Raw genomic sequence first — 14,613 nt, 5'->3', positions numbered from 1 at the left:
AAGTGAAACTGATTCGAGAGCGACTATTAGCGGCCCAGAGCCGACAGAAATCTTATGCCGATAAGCGACGTCGACCGTTAGAGTTTCAGATTGGCGATTGGGTGTTCCTGAAAGTGTCACCGATGAAAGGTGTTATGCGATTTGGCAAGAAAGGAAAGCTCAGTCCGAGATATATTGGGCCCTATCTGATTATTCGCAAAATAGGCAAGGTGGCCTACGAATTGGATTTTCCAGCTGACTTGGGAGCGGTACACCCGGTATTTCATGTTTCTATGATTCGTAAGTGTATTGGTGACCCTTCCAGAGTCTTTCCTGTAGATGATATTCAGGTCACAGAGGAGCTATCTTATGAGGAGCAACCTATAGCCATATTGGATCGCCAGGTAAAAAGGTTGCGGAACAAAGATATGGCTTCTGTTAAAGTGCTGTGGCGGAACAATAACCGAGAGGAAATGACCTGGGAAGCTGAGGAGCATATGAAGAAGAAGTATCCTCATTTATTTTCAGAGCCTACAGGTAATCCAATTCTCTATTTAACTATGTTGTTTGATAAATGAATCGTTGATCAATGATTGTATTGTTGTGATAGTTGGTAAGGAAACTCCCCCAAATTGAAGTATAACCGGTAAGGTTAATCTTACATTCGAGGACGAATGTTCTAAAGGGGGGAAGGATGTTAGAACCCGTATTTTTGTACAGTGGAATAATCCGGATTTATTTATGATAAGCTAAGGACAAAATTATTTTGGGATACAAAGTCAGGATTTTTGACCTTCGGATTTATTTTGAGATATACGCTGTGCATGAATTTTTTTTTTTTTGGTATGGAACAATTAGGAAATTTGGGACCAAAAGTGAAAAATTGGAAGAAGAAAATCATCCACAATTTCCATGGTTGGCCCACACAAATGGTGTTCAATTTTAATTGGGACAACACATTAATGTGGGCCAAGGGACCTTGACCAAGTCCTTCTAACTTAAAAAAGATGACCACTAGTCATCTTTAGCTCATTTCAACACTTGCAAAAAAATATTGAAGACCTCTCCATTGAAGGAGGCTCACGGCCAGCCCCTCCCCAAAATTTACCTCCATTTCTTGTCCTTCAAAAATTATTCCATTGGTACAAACCCACCATATTGAGGTCCCTAAGTATCGTGGAGGCATCGTTGGAGCGATCAACCTATTATTTTTCATCTTTTGAAAACCCTAGGCTATTGGAAGTAGAAGAGAAAAAGGTAAGATTTGATCTTGTTTTTGTGTTATGAAGGTTATATTCATGTTGTAGTATCTTATAATGGAGGAAAAATCATGAAATATGGAATGTTGGAGATGAGTTGGGTTTGGGTGCTTGAGCCGTGTGGTGTGTGTGTGAGTGATGTGATATTAAATTGATGAATTAATGCTTAGTTAGTTTATTATGATCATTGTAAGATGAAGAACAATTGGGAATCATCCATATATGTGTATGTGTAGTGTTGATTGAAATGGGTCACATTATATGGCAATGAATAAATTAATGTCGCCTAATGTTTTAGTCGTCGTCGTTATGAATTCGATGTTGGAAATGAATGCTTAATGATTCAAAATGATGTTGTTAATGTTGCGGACTGTTTTGGAGGTTATTGTATGTTTAATGTAATTGGTATATTGATGAGATAGCATTGTTAGAATGTAAATTGTAGATACAAACCATGATTTGGAAATGAAGAAAAAGTTAGAGGGGCTGTCTCGGTTAGGGGCTGTTTCGGGTAGCTTGGGAAAATTTATGGATTGTTGGAAAAGTTGTATAAATTGCTAAGAATGTCTTGAAATGTTTTGGTATGGGTTCGGGTTAGTATGTGAGCATATAAGCGTCGATTTTGGCTTGAAGGTAAGTCGTCGAATTGAATTTATGAAAGTTGATAAATGATGGCAAGAGAGCTATTATTGTTGAATTACCTTTCGGATTAATTATTAATGTTGTTACGTTGGTTGTGGTGGTTGTTGTTGATTGATATGGCCGAGTTAAATTCTCGGGGCAGCCTATTTACAGGAGAAATGCTGCCCGAATTTCTGTAGAATTAAGGGCGAAATTGGAATTTATTGCCCAATAAGTCTTTAGCTGATGTTTGGCATTTTATGGCTTATTTTTAGATCGTCGGCAGCCCGAAGCCTAGTTTGGACTTAGCTTGAGTTGGATCATATTGGAGAGCGTTTGAGGTATGTAAAGTAACCTTTCTTTTTGGCATGCCTTAGTTAAAGTAGGCCATGATACGAGCCTCTAGGAAACTCTATTCTCGCAAATCCGAGCTTGTCTATGATTCGTATTTGTTTCCTTGGTATTCTTGGGCGCATATGCCATAACATTGATCCTTATATCCTTGGAGTTTATAATTTGTAAAGATTTCATGAAAGTTGATTTTTGGTTTCAAAGCTTGTTCTTTAGCGATTCCAAAAGTTCAAACGCCCATAACTTCCTCAGAAAAGCTCGGACTGCTTTGAAATTTTCGTAGGAATTTGTATGATATAAAATGAGTATGTTTTTCATAGGCGGGCTCAGTTCGGGTCTATACTCGTCCGTGGGTCCCGCGACGCCCTTTATGTAATTTCGGTAACTTTGGGAAGAGAACGTTGCAATTATTGTTCCGATTTCAAATATGACTATTTTACTTATCTTTTGGATTTATGATAATGATTTTATGCATATGATTCCTCACTACTCCGCTCGTGCCCTATGATATCGTTCGCCGGTTCCCGGGCCGGTTCGGTTGTCGTGCGTATTATGATACATTCCGGTGTTATGCTGTGTTTATGGTTCGCCGAGCTCCTCGCTCGAGGGCCGGGTTCCATATATGTTTGGCGTTATGCTGTGATTGGAGTTATGCTGTGTTGTGATGTGTGCCGGGGATTCGGAGATTTGAAACTTTCTGGTGTTATGCTGTGTTATGGCGCCATCGACAGGCAGGCGACCATATTTTCCTGTGCCCTATGCATAATTTATACTTTGGAAATAAACATTTTGATATTTTTGGATATGTATTATTTTCCATACTTTTGATTCGATTACTGTTCAAGACTTATTTCTGTACCTTCTACTTTGCATAATCAGTACATATTTCGTACTGACCCCCTCCTCCGGGGGCTGCGTTTCATGCCCACAGGTACAGACGCACAGCCTGGTGATCCACCGGTTTAGGACACCCCCTTCTGCTATTCGGAGTGCTCCTCTCATTCCGGAGCTTATATTTTTGGTATATATATTTGTTAGTGCATTTATATATATTTGTTCATGGGTACGGCGGGGCCCTGTCCCGTCATATGATTCAGTCGGTTTGTTTAGAGGTCTGTGGACATGTTTGTGGGTTGGGGTCTTTTCTGTACGGATGCGTGTATATGTTGTGTTTGGGCGATCCCATTCGCCGCGGCGACCGGTCCGCATATGTTTAAATGTTGCTTTGTTGGCCCTGTGTGGCCTTTGTTGGTATTATCTGTGCGCAGGGTTAATTTGGATAGTCTGTAAAACAAAGGAAACTCTGCCGAAATTTTTCTGGAAATTATCTAAATTTGAAACACCGCCTTGTCGGCTTCTGCTATATACTTGAATGCGTTTGATAAAATTTGAGATAGCATTTGATAGATGTGTTTGGGTGCCCAGATCGGGCACTAGTCACGGCCTACGGGGTTGGGTCGTGACACTAGAATGATGATGATGTTATTTCTTCCCTGCACTCACTTCATGTACTAGTCCTTTCAAGGTGAGTCATAATGTCTATGATGACTTCATAATGTAATCGGGGGATCACGACCTCAAGTCACCCCGATAGAGTAAAGTTGATCATAAGTCATGTACACGCATTATGATAAGATAAGTATGTTATGATAAGCATATTACTAGGAGCATTACATTGAGCATGTCATGAGCATTTCACACCGTGCCTAGTTGGCCGGGCATTCACCGCCAAGGCAGGCAGCTATACGGATACACCATGACCTTCGGGCATGGGCAGACACCACTAGTGGGCAGCATGAGATGGTACCCTGGACGCGGGCTAATGATATTGATGATTACACCGTTCCGACACGGACGGGCAGCTTGCATATGATGCATACAGGTTATGATGATGAGTATGAGTACGATAGCATGCAATACTGCATTTATGATTACCAGTCAGATCCATATGTTTTATGTTGATGTTTTCCTTCTTTATGTATGCCTCTCATACTCGGTACAATATTCGTACTGACGTCCTTTCTTCGGACGCTGTGTTCATGCCCACAGGTAGACAGGAAGGAGAGCTTGGCCCAGGTCATCAGTAGCTGTCAGCTAGAAGATAGCACTCCTTTGTTCGGAGGTGCTTGTGATTACACTCTTTTGATGTACACTCCTATATGTATATTCTGGGCATGACGGAGTCTTGTTCCGTCTACGTATTCCTTATGTTAGTAGTGGCTCGTAGATACTCAGTGTGGGTTAGATGGTCCCATAAGACGATTTCCTATGTATGTATATTATTTTGACGGCCAATAGGCCAATGTATATGAAGTATGTATGTTTTAAATAAAATATGATTTTCTCACAATTAGTGTGCAAAATGTATAAGAGAGTATTAAGTGAGCAGAATAAGCAGTAGAAAGAGCGGTGCCCGGTAAATTCTCCGGGTACCCGTCGCGGCCCCTAGTCGGGTCGTGACAAAAGTGGTATCAGAGCAGTTCGTCCTAGGAAGTGTCTACGAGTCGTGTCTAGTAGAGTCTTGTTTATGGTGTGTTGCGCGCCACGCTAATAAACAAGAGGCTACAGGGCATTTAGGAAAATGACCATCTTTCTTCTCCTGAGATCGTGCGATAGAGCCATGTCTAGGATTATATCATTCCTAAAAGTGTGTTATGGTTTCAGAAAAATGTCGCCGAAAGGAAAAGCTACAGCTGCCCAGAAAGGCAAAGCTGCGACGAAGAAACGGGCAGAAAGGGATCCTCCGGCGGAGGTAGAGGAAAGTGAATCGCAAAGTGAGGCCGCACCCAATGTAGAAGAACAGGGAGGAGCCTCAGCTCCTATTCCTCCACCGGGTGTTTCGGGACAACAAGTGTCCGAGGCCATACAATTACTGACACAGTTGGTTGCCGCTCAAGCACAGCGACAGAATACGGGCCCAAGTGATCGTTCAGCTAGCACAAGAGCCCGTGACTTCCTTACTCTAAATCCTCCAGAATTTTTCGGGTCAAAGCCGGATGAGGACCCACAAGGTTTTATCGATGAAATGCTGAGGACGTTAACACTTATGCATGCTTCTGAGACTGAATCTGTAGAGTTGGCCTCTTATAGACGTCGCGACGTGGCGGTACTATGCTATAAGAATTGGGTGATAACAAGAGGGGAGAATGCATTACCTCCCGTGTGGCAAGAGTTTGTAGATGCCTTTATTCGTCACTACTTGCCGCCTGAAGTCCGCCGATCTAGAGCGGACAAGTTCCTGAACTTAAAGCAAAGGGGTATGAGCGCCCGAGAGTATAGCATGCAATTCAACTCATTGGCTCGATATGCTCCGACTATGGTGGCCGACATGGGAGACAGGATCTATAGATTTGTGAGTGGTCTGGGGCCACATTTGTACAGAGATTGTTTGACGGCCTCCTTGCAAGACGGGATAGATATTTCTCGGATACAGGCTCATGCCCAGAGTCTTGAGGAGCGACAGCAGCAGCAGAGAAGTGAGTGTGATGGTGACAGAAGTAGAAGACAAGGTAAGAGGGCTAGATCTATGGGAGAGAGCAGTGAGTATAGAGAGGGACCGAGACAGACACATCCCAGGCACTCAGGTCAGTCCGCGACTAGTGCGCCTCCCAGATTTTCAGACGGAAGGTTCGATCACTCTTTCCAGTCAGGGCAGGGTCAGAGTTCGAGGGCCCCAAGTTCTCAATATCAGGGAGATTTTAGTCAGAGGAGACCTCCAGTACCGCGGTGTAGCCAGTGTGGCAAATTACATTCCGGGCGGTGTCGTCAGGGTTCAGATGCTTCTTATGCTTGCGGGCAAGTTGGTCACATGATGAGAGATTGCCCCTCAGCGAGAGATAGAGCTGGGACTCAGCCTACAGGTTCAGCAGCGGGTTCTTCTTCAGCACGCCTGACAGCACAGACTCATCAGACTACAGCAGGTAGAGGCAGAGGTAGAGGGGGAGCATCTACTTCAGGTGTTGTTCAGCCCGTGTGTATGCTTTAGCGGGGCGACAGGATCTTGAGTCTTCCCCAGACGTTGTCACAGGTACCTTAACTCTATTGTTCCGTGATGTATATGCTCTGATTGATCCGGGTTCTACCTTCTAATATATTACTCCGTATATCACTGATTGTGTTGGGGTGAGACCTGAGCAAATTAAACCTTTCGAGGTATTCACTCCGGTTGGTGATCCCATGATAGCGAGACAAGTATATAAGGACTGTGTAGTGGTTATATGTGATCGTCAGACGAGAGCTAATTTGATTGAACTTGAGATGATAGATTTTGACGTAATTATGGGTATGGACTGGTTGGCATCGTGCTATGCTAATGTTTGTTGCCGGACAAAAGTAGTTCGATTCCAATTTCCGGGAGAGCCCGTACTTGAGTGGAAGCGCAATACAGCTTCCCCAAAGGGTAGGTTTATTTCCTACCTTAAGGCGAGAAAGATGATAGCCAAAGGTTACATTTGTCATCTAGTTCGGGTTCATGACACGGAGGCGAAAGTGCCAACTTTCCAGTCGGTCCCGGTAGTGAATGAATTCCCAGATGTGTTTCCCGACGAGTTACCAGGTCTTCCTCCAGAAAGGGAAATTGATTTTGCCATCGATGTATTGCCGGACGCCAAGCCTATCTCTATTCCTCCCTATCGAATGGCTCCTGCAGAGTTGAAGGAGCTAAAGGCACAGTTGAAAGACTTGCTCGAAAAGGGTTTCATTAGGCCCAGTTCATCACCATGGGGAGCACCAGTCTTGTTCGTGCGGAAGAAAGATGGGTCGCTACAAATGTGTATCGATTATAGACAGTTGAACAAGGCGACTGTGAAGAACAGATATCTCCTCCCCAGAATCGACGACTTGTTCGATCAATTGCAAGGTGCTAAATGGTTCTCCAAGATAGATCTGAGATCGGGTTATCATCAGGTGAGAATTAGGGAAGCAGATATTCCCAAGACTGCCTTCAGGACAAGATATGGTCACTACGAGTTTCGAGTAATGTCGTTCGGGTTGACGAATGCCCCGGCAGTGTTCATGAATTTGATGAATAATGTGTTCAGGCCGTTCTTAGACCTTTTTGTGATAGTGTTTATAGACGATATCCTGGTATATTCTCGCACAGAATCAAAACATACAGATCATCTAAGAATTGTTCTTGGTGTTCTTCGAGATCGGGAATTGTATGCAAAGTATTCAAAGTGCGAGTTTTGGCTAAATTCTGTTGCATTCCTGGGTCATATTATTTCAGATGATGGTATTCGAGTCGACACTCAGAAAATAGAAGCTGTGAAGACTTGGCCAAGGCCTACGACGCCCACAGAAGTTCGTAGTTTCCTTGGGTTAGCAGGATATTATAGAAGATTTGTAGAGGGCTTCTCATCTATTTCAGCCCCGTTGACAAGGTTAACCCAGAAATCGGCTAAATTCCAGTGGAGTGATGCCTGTGAGCGTAGCTTTCAAGAGTTGAAAAACAGGTTGACCTCAGCACCAGTGCTAACACTTCCAGAAGGATCAGATGGCTACGTAGTATATTGTGATGCCTCCGGTATGGGATTAGGTTGTGTATTGATGCAGCATGGGAAAGTCATTGCATATGCCTCAAGACAGTTGCGAAAGCATGAACAGAATTATCCCACTCATGATCTTGAATTAGCCGCGGTCATTCATGCATTGAAAATATGGAGACACTACTTATATGGTGTGCACGTGGACATTTATACAGATCACAAAAGCCTTCAATATATTTTCAAACAGAAGGAGTTGAACCTGCGGCAAAGGCGATGGTTAGAATTACTGAAGGATTACGATGTGAACATTCTGTATCACCCAGGAAAGGTGAATGTAGTGGCAGATGCACTTAGCCGCCGATCGATGGGTAGTTTATGTGGAGTTCCTTCGGAAAAGCGAGAAATGGTTCGTGAGGTCCATCGGTTATCAAGTCTTGGCGTACGGCCAATTGATTCAGGAGATGCAGGTATTAGCGTTAATAACCCCACAGTTTCATCATTGAATCTAGAAGTGAAGGAACGACAATATGAAGATCCTCAGTTAAGCCATTATTGAGATCTAGCTCATGAAAAGGGAAAGTCTCCATTCGAAGTATCCATAGAAGGGGTCCTTAGATATCAGGACAGGTTATGCGTACCGGATGTGGCAAACTTACGCCAACGGATTTTAGAGGAAGCACATTATTCTCGGTATTCTATTCATCCAGGTGCAACCAAGATGTACCACGACCTTAAGTTGCTATATTGATGGGATGGCATGAAGCGAGACATAGCATGGTTTGTAGCCCAATGTCCAAATTGTCAGCAAGTGAAAGCCGAACATCAAAAGCCAGGAGGTTTATTGCAAGCAAAGGAAATTCCTACGTGGAAATGGGAAGAAATTAATATGGATTTTGTGGTAGGATTACCCCATACGCGAGGGAAGTGTGACTCTATATGGGTGATCATGGATAGACTCACGAAATCAGCTCATTTTCTCCCCGTTAGAACCACATACTCCGCGGAAGATTATGCTAAATTGTATCTCAAGGAGATTGTACGACTTCACGGTATTCCTTTGGCCATTATCACAGACCTCGGGCACAGTTCACAGCTAAGTTCTGGAAGTCCTTTCAAGAAGGTCTAGGTACCCAAGTCAAGCTCAGCACGGCGTTCCATCCGCAGACCGACGGACAAGCCGAGCGCACTATTCAGACCTTGGAAGATATGCTAAGGGCATGTGTAATGGATTTCGGTGGTAGTTGGAATGAGCATTTACCTCTTATTGAATTTGCCTATAATAACAGCTATCATTCCAGCATTCAAATGGCCCCGTATGAAGCCTTATATGGAAGAAAGTGCAGATCTCCAATTGGATGGTTTGAAACCGGAGAAGTACAACTGATAGGCCCCGACTTAATCCAACAAGCGGTTGAAAAGGTTAAAGTGATTCGAGACCGACTATTAACAGCTCAAGGTCTCCAAAAGTCCTATGCGGACAACCACCGACGAGACTTGGAATTTCATGCCAACGATTGGGTATTCCTGAAAGTTTCACCAATGAAAGGAGTAATGAGATTCGGTAAAAAGGGGAAGTTGAGTCCAAGATATATTGGACCTTATAAAATTATCCGCAAGGTGGGTCGAGTAGCCTACGAATTGGACTTGCCTTCAGAGCTCGAATCTGTGCATCCAGTGTTCCATGTTTCGATGCTCCGCAAGTGTCTGGGAGACCCAATGAGAATAGTTCTGATTGCTGATGTGCAAGTAACAGAGAAGCTAACATACGAGGAAAGGCCCATTGCCATTTTGGATAGACAAGTACGAAGACTACGGAACAAAGAGGTTGCTTCAGTCAAAGTCTATGGCGGAATAACAATCGGAAAGAAATGACTTGGGAAGCGGAAGAGAAGATGAAAATCAAATATCCGCATTTTTTCCACTCCCTGGAAGAAACTCAAGAAGAAACGTCGACGATATAAGGTATGTATACTTTAGTTATAATGTTTTTGGTCGTGCGTGGCCGTGTATGTGTTGATATTGTGATATAGCCCTGTGAGGCGGTGATATTATGGGTCGTTGTGGTAAATTAGTAGTGCCCAATTTACGAAGGAACCTTTGGCAAAATTTTTCCAAAATCCCCAAGTGTCGAACATCCGAGGACGAATGTTCCTAAGGGGGGGAGAATGTTACACCTCGGAAGTTTTTCCGTACTGGTATGATGAGTGTATGGTGTTTCACTAAGTCGGGAATGGCTAATTACGAATCTCGGAAAAAATTATAAAGTTGCAGAGAAATTCATTGCCTGTGGTCGTACGTGGCACTATACGGACCGTATAGTGGTTTACGGACCGTATAGTGCACTCGTCCTTCAACCTGCCAAAAATCTCAACTTTCTGGAAATTGTTGAATATGGTTAAATACGACCCAGTTTACGGCCCGTAAACTGGTTTACGGACCGTACACCAGGTCGTAAACTGCCCTGTCCACCAGCCAAACTTTCTGTTTCTTGGAACGCTTAAATACGTTCACTGGGACAGACCGTAAATCAGAATACGGTCCGTAAACTGCACAATACGGTCACCGTTCATCCCGACAGAAATTCATTAAACATTAGCTTTTGAGTTATTAAAAGGAACATTGGCCTCATTTTATTTCATTCATTATTCATGCAACTCAGGAGACCTCTAGAACTTTCCAAATACTTTCTCCACAAGAATTCAAGAGAATCACAAGGAACATCAAGATCAACACCACCAAACTTATGAAATCAAGTGTAAGAACACCATAAAAGATCATCCAGGTCAAGAAATCCCACAAAGGGTGGAACTAGGGTTTTGGCTAAGTGAAGAATTTCAACTCAAGGGTTGTTCAACCACTATCCAAGGTGAGTTTCATGATCATTCTATGTTGTTTGAAGTATTGAAAAGCTTAGACACTTGAAATGTAGAAGAACATAGAAATGGACCATTACTGAGTGAATAGTGCCATAAATGAATGATAGTGGGATTGAATTATGAATGTTGAAGTGTTGTGAATACAAATACATTATGAATGATGTTTACATCATGAAACAAGCGTTAAACGCATGAAAACGCAATGACGAGTCATAAGGCTAAAAATGGGGAAATTGGAGGAAAATGGTGGATTTGCTAAATGTACGTAAATGACGATGGTCGATTGTGATATTATGAGTAATGTTAGGAATGATAAGAGTTGAGATAAAACATGAGAAAAATAGTATAAACAAGTGAAGCGCTGTCCGACTTCTCCTAGAATTAGCGACGCATTCTTGTAGTTAGTATGCTAATGTTGATATGAATTCTTATGAAGGTAACGACGCGATATTGAAGGAGAACGAGTGAGCGATATCTTAGCTAAACGACCAAGGTATGTGAGGCTAGTCTTTCTTTCTAATGGCATGAATCTTTTGATGTAATTTCCTATTCCCTTCATGAGTTCTCACTGCCTAAGAAGTTATAAGCCTATACCTATGAATGTCCATATGAGATAAGCTATTGATATGATGACACTAGAATGATGATGATGTTATTTCTTGCCTGCACTCACCTCATGTACTAGTCCTTTCAAGGTGAGTCATAATGTCTATGATGACTTCATAATGTAATCGGGGGATCACGACCTCACGTCACCCCGATAGAGTAAAGTTGATCATGAGTCATGTACAAGCATTATGATAAGATAAGTATGTTATGATAAGCATATTACTAGGAGCATTACATTGAGCATGTCATGAGCATTTCACACCGTGCCTAGTTGGCCGGGCAGTCACCGCCAAGGCGGGCAGCTATACGGATACACCATGACCTCCGGGCATGGGCAGACACCACTGGTGGGCGGCATGAGATGGTACCCCGGACGTGGGAGGCCTGGACGCGGGCTAATGATATTGATGATTACACCGTTCCGACACGGACGGGCAGCTTGCATATGATGCATACAGGTTATGATGATGAGTATGAGTACGATAGCATGCAATACTGCATTTATTATTACCAATCAGATCCATATGTTTTATGTTGATGTTTTCCTTCTTTATGTATGGCTCTCATACTCGGTACAATATTCGTACTGACGTCCTTTCTTCGGATGCTGTGTTCATGCCCACAGGTAGACAGGAAGGAGAGCTTGGCTCAGGTCATCAGTAGCTGTCAGCTAGAAGATAGCACTCCTTTGTTCGGAGGTGCTTGTGATTACTCTCTTTTGATGTTCACTCCTATATGTATATTCTGGGCATGACGGAGTCTTGTTCCGTCTATGTATTCCTTATGTTAGTAGTGGCTCGTAGATACTCAGTGTGGGTTAGATGGTCCCATAAGACGATTTCCTATGTATGTATATTATTTTGACGGCCAATAGGCCAATGTATATGAAGTATGTATGTTTTAAATAAAATATGATTTTCTCACAATTAGTGTGCAAAATGTATAAGAGAGTATAAAGTGAGCAGAATAAGCAGTAGAAAGAGCGGTGCCCGGTAAATTCTCCGGGTACCCGTCGCGGTCCCTAGTCGGGTCGTGACAGTGATCAACATGGATTTCATCGTGGGATTACCCCGTTCCCATGGCAGGTATGATTCAATATGGGTGATCGTGGACAGACTCACAAAATCAGCTCATTTCCTCATAGTTAGAACCACGTATTCGGCAGAAGACTCTGCCAGGTTGTATAAAAAAGAAATTGTGCGAGTTCATGGAATTCCTTTGGCCATCATTACAGACAGAGGGGCACAGTTTACAGCCAAGTTCTGGAAGTCCTTTCAAGAAGTTCTAGGTACTCAAGTTAAGCTCATCACGGCGTTTCATCCACAGACCGACGGGCAAGCCGAGCGCACTATTCAGACCTTGGAAGATATGCTATGAGCATGTGTGCTGGACTTTGGTGGTAGTTGGGATGAGCATTTTCCCCTGATTGAATTTGCCTATAACAACAGCTATCATTCCGGTATTCAAATGGCTCCGTACGAAGCTTTGTATGGAAGGAAATATAGATCTCCAATTGGATGGTTTGAAATCGGAGAAGCACAATTGATAGGCCCCGACTTGATCCAACAAGCAGTCGAAAAGGTTAAAGCGATTCGAGACCGAATGTTAACAACCCATAGTCGTCAAAAGTCTTATGCGGACAACCGCCGACGAGACTTGGAATTTCAAGCTAATGATTGGGTATTTTTGAAAGTCTCACATATGAAAGGAGTAATGAGATTTGGTAAAAAGGGGAAGTTGAGTCCAAGATACATTGGACCTTATCGAATCATCCGTAAGGTGGGTCGAGTAGCCTATGAACTAGACTTGCCCTTAGGGCTCGAGTCCGTACACCCAGTTTTTCATGTTTCAATGCTCCGCATGTGTATCGGATACCCCACAAGAATAGTTCCGGTTGATGATGTCCAGGTGACAGACAAATTGACATATAAAGAAGTGCAGGTTGCTATCCTAGATAGACAGGTGCGAAGGCTTCGGAATAAAGAGGTCGCTTCAGTCAAGGTTCTATGGCGAAACAACAACAAGGAAGAAATGACTTGGGAAACGGAAGAGAAGGTGAAGGCTAAATATCCGCATCTATTCCAATCTCCAGAAGAGGTTCGTGATGACACGCCGAGATCGCAAGGTATGTATACTTACTTTTACGTTTTTGGTCGTGTGTGGCCATAGATATGTTGATATTGTGATGTAGCCCTATAAGGCGATGATATTATGGGTTGTTGTGACAGGTTGGTCGTGTCAAATTACAGGGGAAACTCTGGCGAAATTTTTGTAGAATCCCGAGTGTTTAACATTCGAGGACGAATGTTCCAAAAGGGGGGAAGAATGTTACACCTTGGGAAATTCCCCGTACATGTACTGTGAACAAGACAACGAAGGTCAAGGCGTATACGACATGTCGATGAGTGAGGAATAGTATTTGATAACCCCAAACGAGATTTCAAAACCATCCGAGATGAGGGAAGGAAGTTGTTAAGGAAAGTGAGTCGTATGTTGTATATCGGATAAGAATAACGAGCAACGATGTGGTGAGGGAATAATGGTGTCATAGAGACATGCAATGACGTCCCTTAGATTGGTATTGAAGTGTTAAACAAGTGTTAAGAAGGTTCCATAAGGATCGGGGATCAAACGAGTCGACGAGAACAAAAACGGAACCACTGGGTATTATACGGTCCAATCTACGGACCGTATAAATTATACCAGCTGTAGATTTGGCCGTATAATTGGCCAAAGGAGGGACCAGCCACTGGACCAAATGTACGCCCATACATACGGTCCGTATAAATAGTACGGGCCGTATGTTGGTCCGTATAAGTTGGCTCGGCCAGCTTTTAAGTTTAAGTGTAAGGGTCCATTTTATTTCATCCATTTCATTTCCTCCACTCTCCAACTCAAGAACTCTCTAGAAAAGTCTCAAAACACTTCCACCACAAAAATACCAAGGAAATCAATGATCAACAACATCAAATTCATGATCAAAGTGTATGAAACCTAAGTAGAGTTCATCTTCCTCAAAGAAAATCAAAGGAGGTGAGATAGGGTTTTGGTGCTAGAGGAGTATTCTCATTCAAGGCTTGTTCAACTATCATCTAAGGTTAGTTTCATGACTTTAGCATGTTTTCTAAGGTATTAGAAGGCTAAGAAGCTTGAATTGTAGAAGGACATGTAAAGTTGGTCTTGAATGAGTGAATAGAGTCACCATTGAATGATAATGGAATGGAATCATCAAAGTTGGTGTGACATCCGTTGTTTTCATGTGTTGGAAAGCGTACGAGTTAAATGACATTATTAATGAAAACGAGGTTATCCCCCAAGCTTATAGATGGTTAGACTAATGGTACGGATGTGTTGTAAATAGAAGTTAAACAAATTATAGAAAATAAGTTTGGTCGAGGTTTGATATTTATTAGAATGAAATATGGTCCAAGC

At 42.8% G+C, this 14,613-nt stretch overlaps 1 long non-coding RNA gene across 1 annotated transcript; it reads left to right on the top strand.

Annotated features, from left to right (window-relative positions):
- The first annotated feature begins 770 nt into the window (after positions 1–770).
- On the top strand, positions 771–3,257 carry LOC132638471 (uncharacterized). The gene is made up of 3 exons (XR_009581750.1): positions 771–1,236; positions 2,135–2,200; positions 3,142–3,257. It is a non-coding gene; the product is annotated as an uncharacterized LOC132638471 (long non-coding RNA).
- Positions 3,258–14,613: the final 11,356 nt, after the last annotated feature.

Source organism: Lycium barbarum, chromosome 4 (genome assembly GCF_019175385.1).
Source record: "Lycium barbarum isolate Lr01 chromosome 4, ASM1917538v2, whole genome shotgun sequence".
Classification (NCBI taxonomy): Eukaryota; Viridiplantae; Streptophyta; class Magnoliopsida; order Solanales; family Solanaceae; genus Lycium; species Lycium barbarum.
The sequence above is the reverse complement of the archived record's forward strand: the minus strand, read 5'-3'. Positions and strand labels throughout refer to the sequence as shown.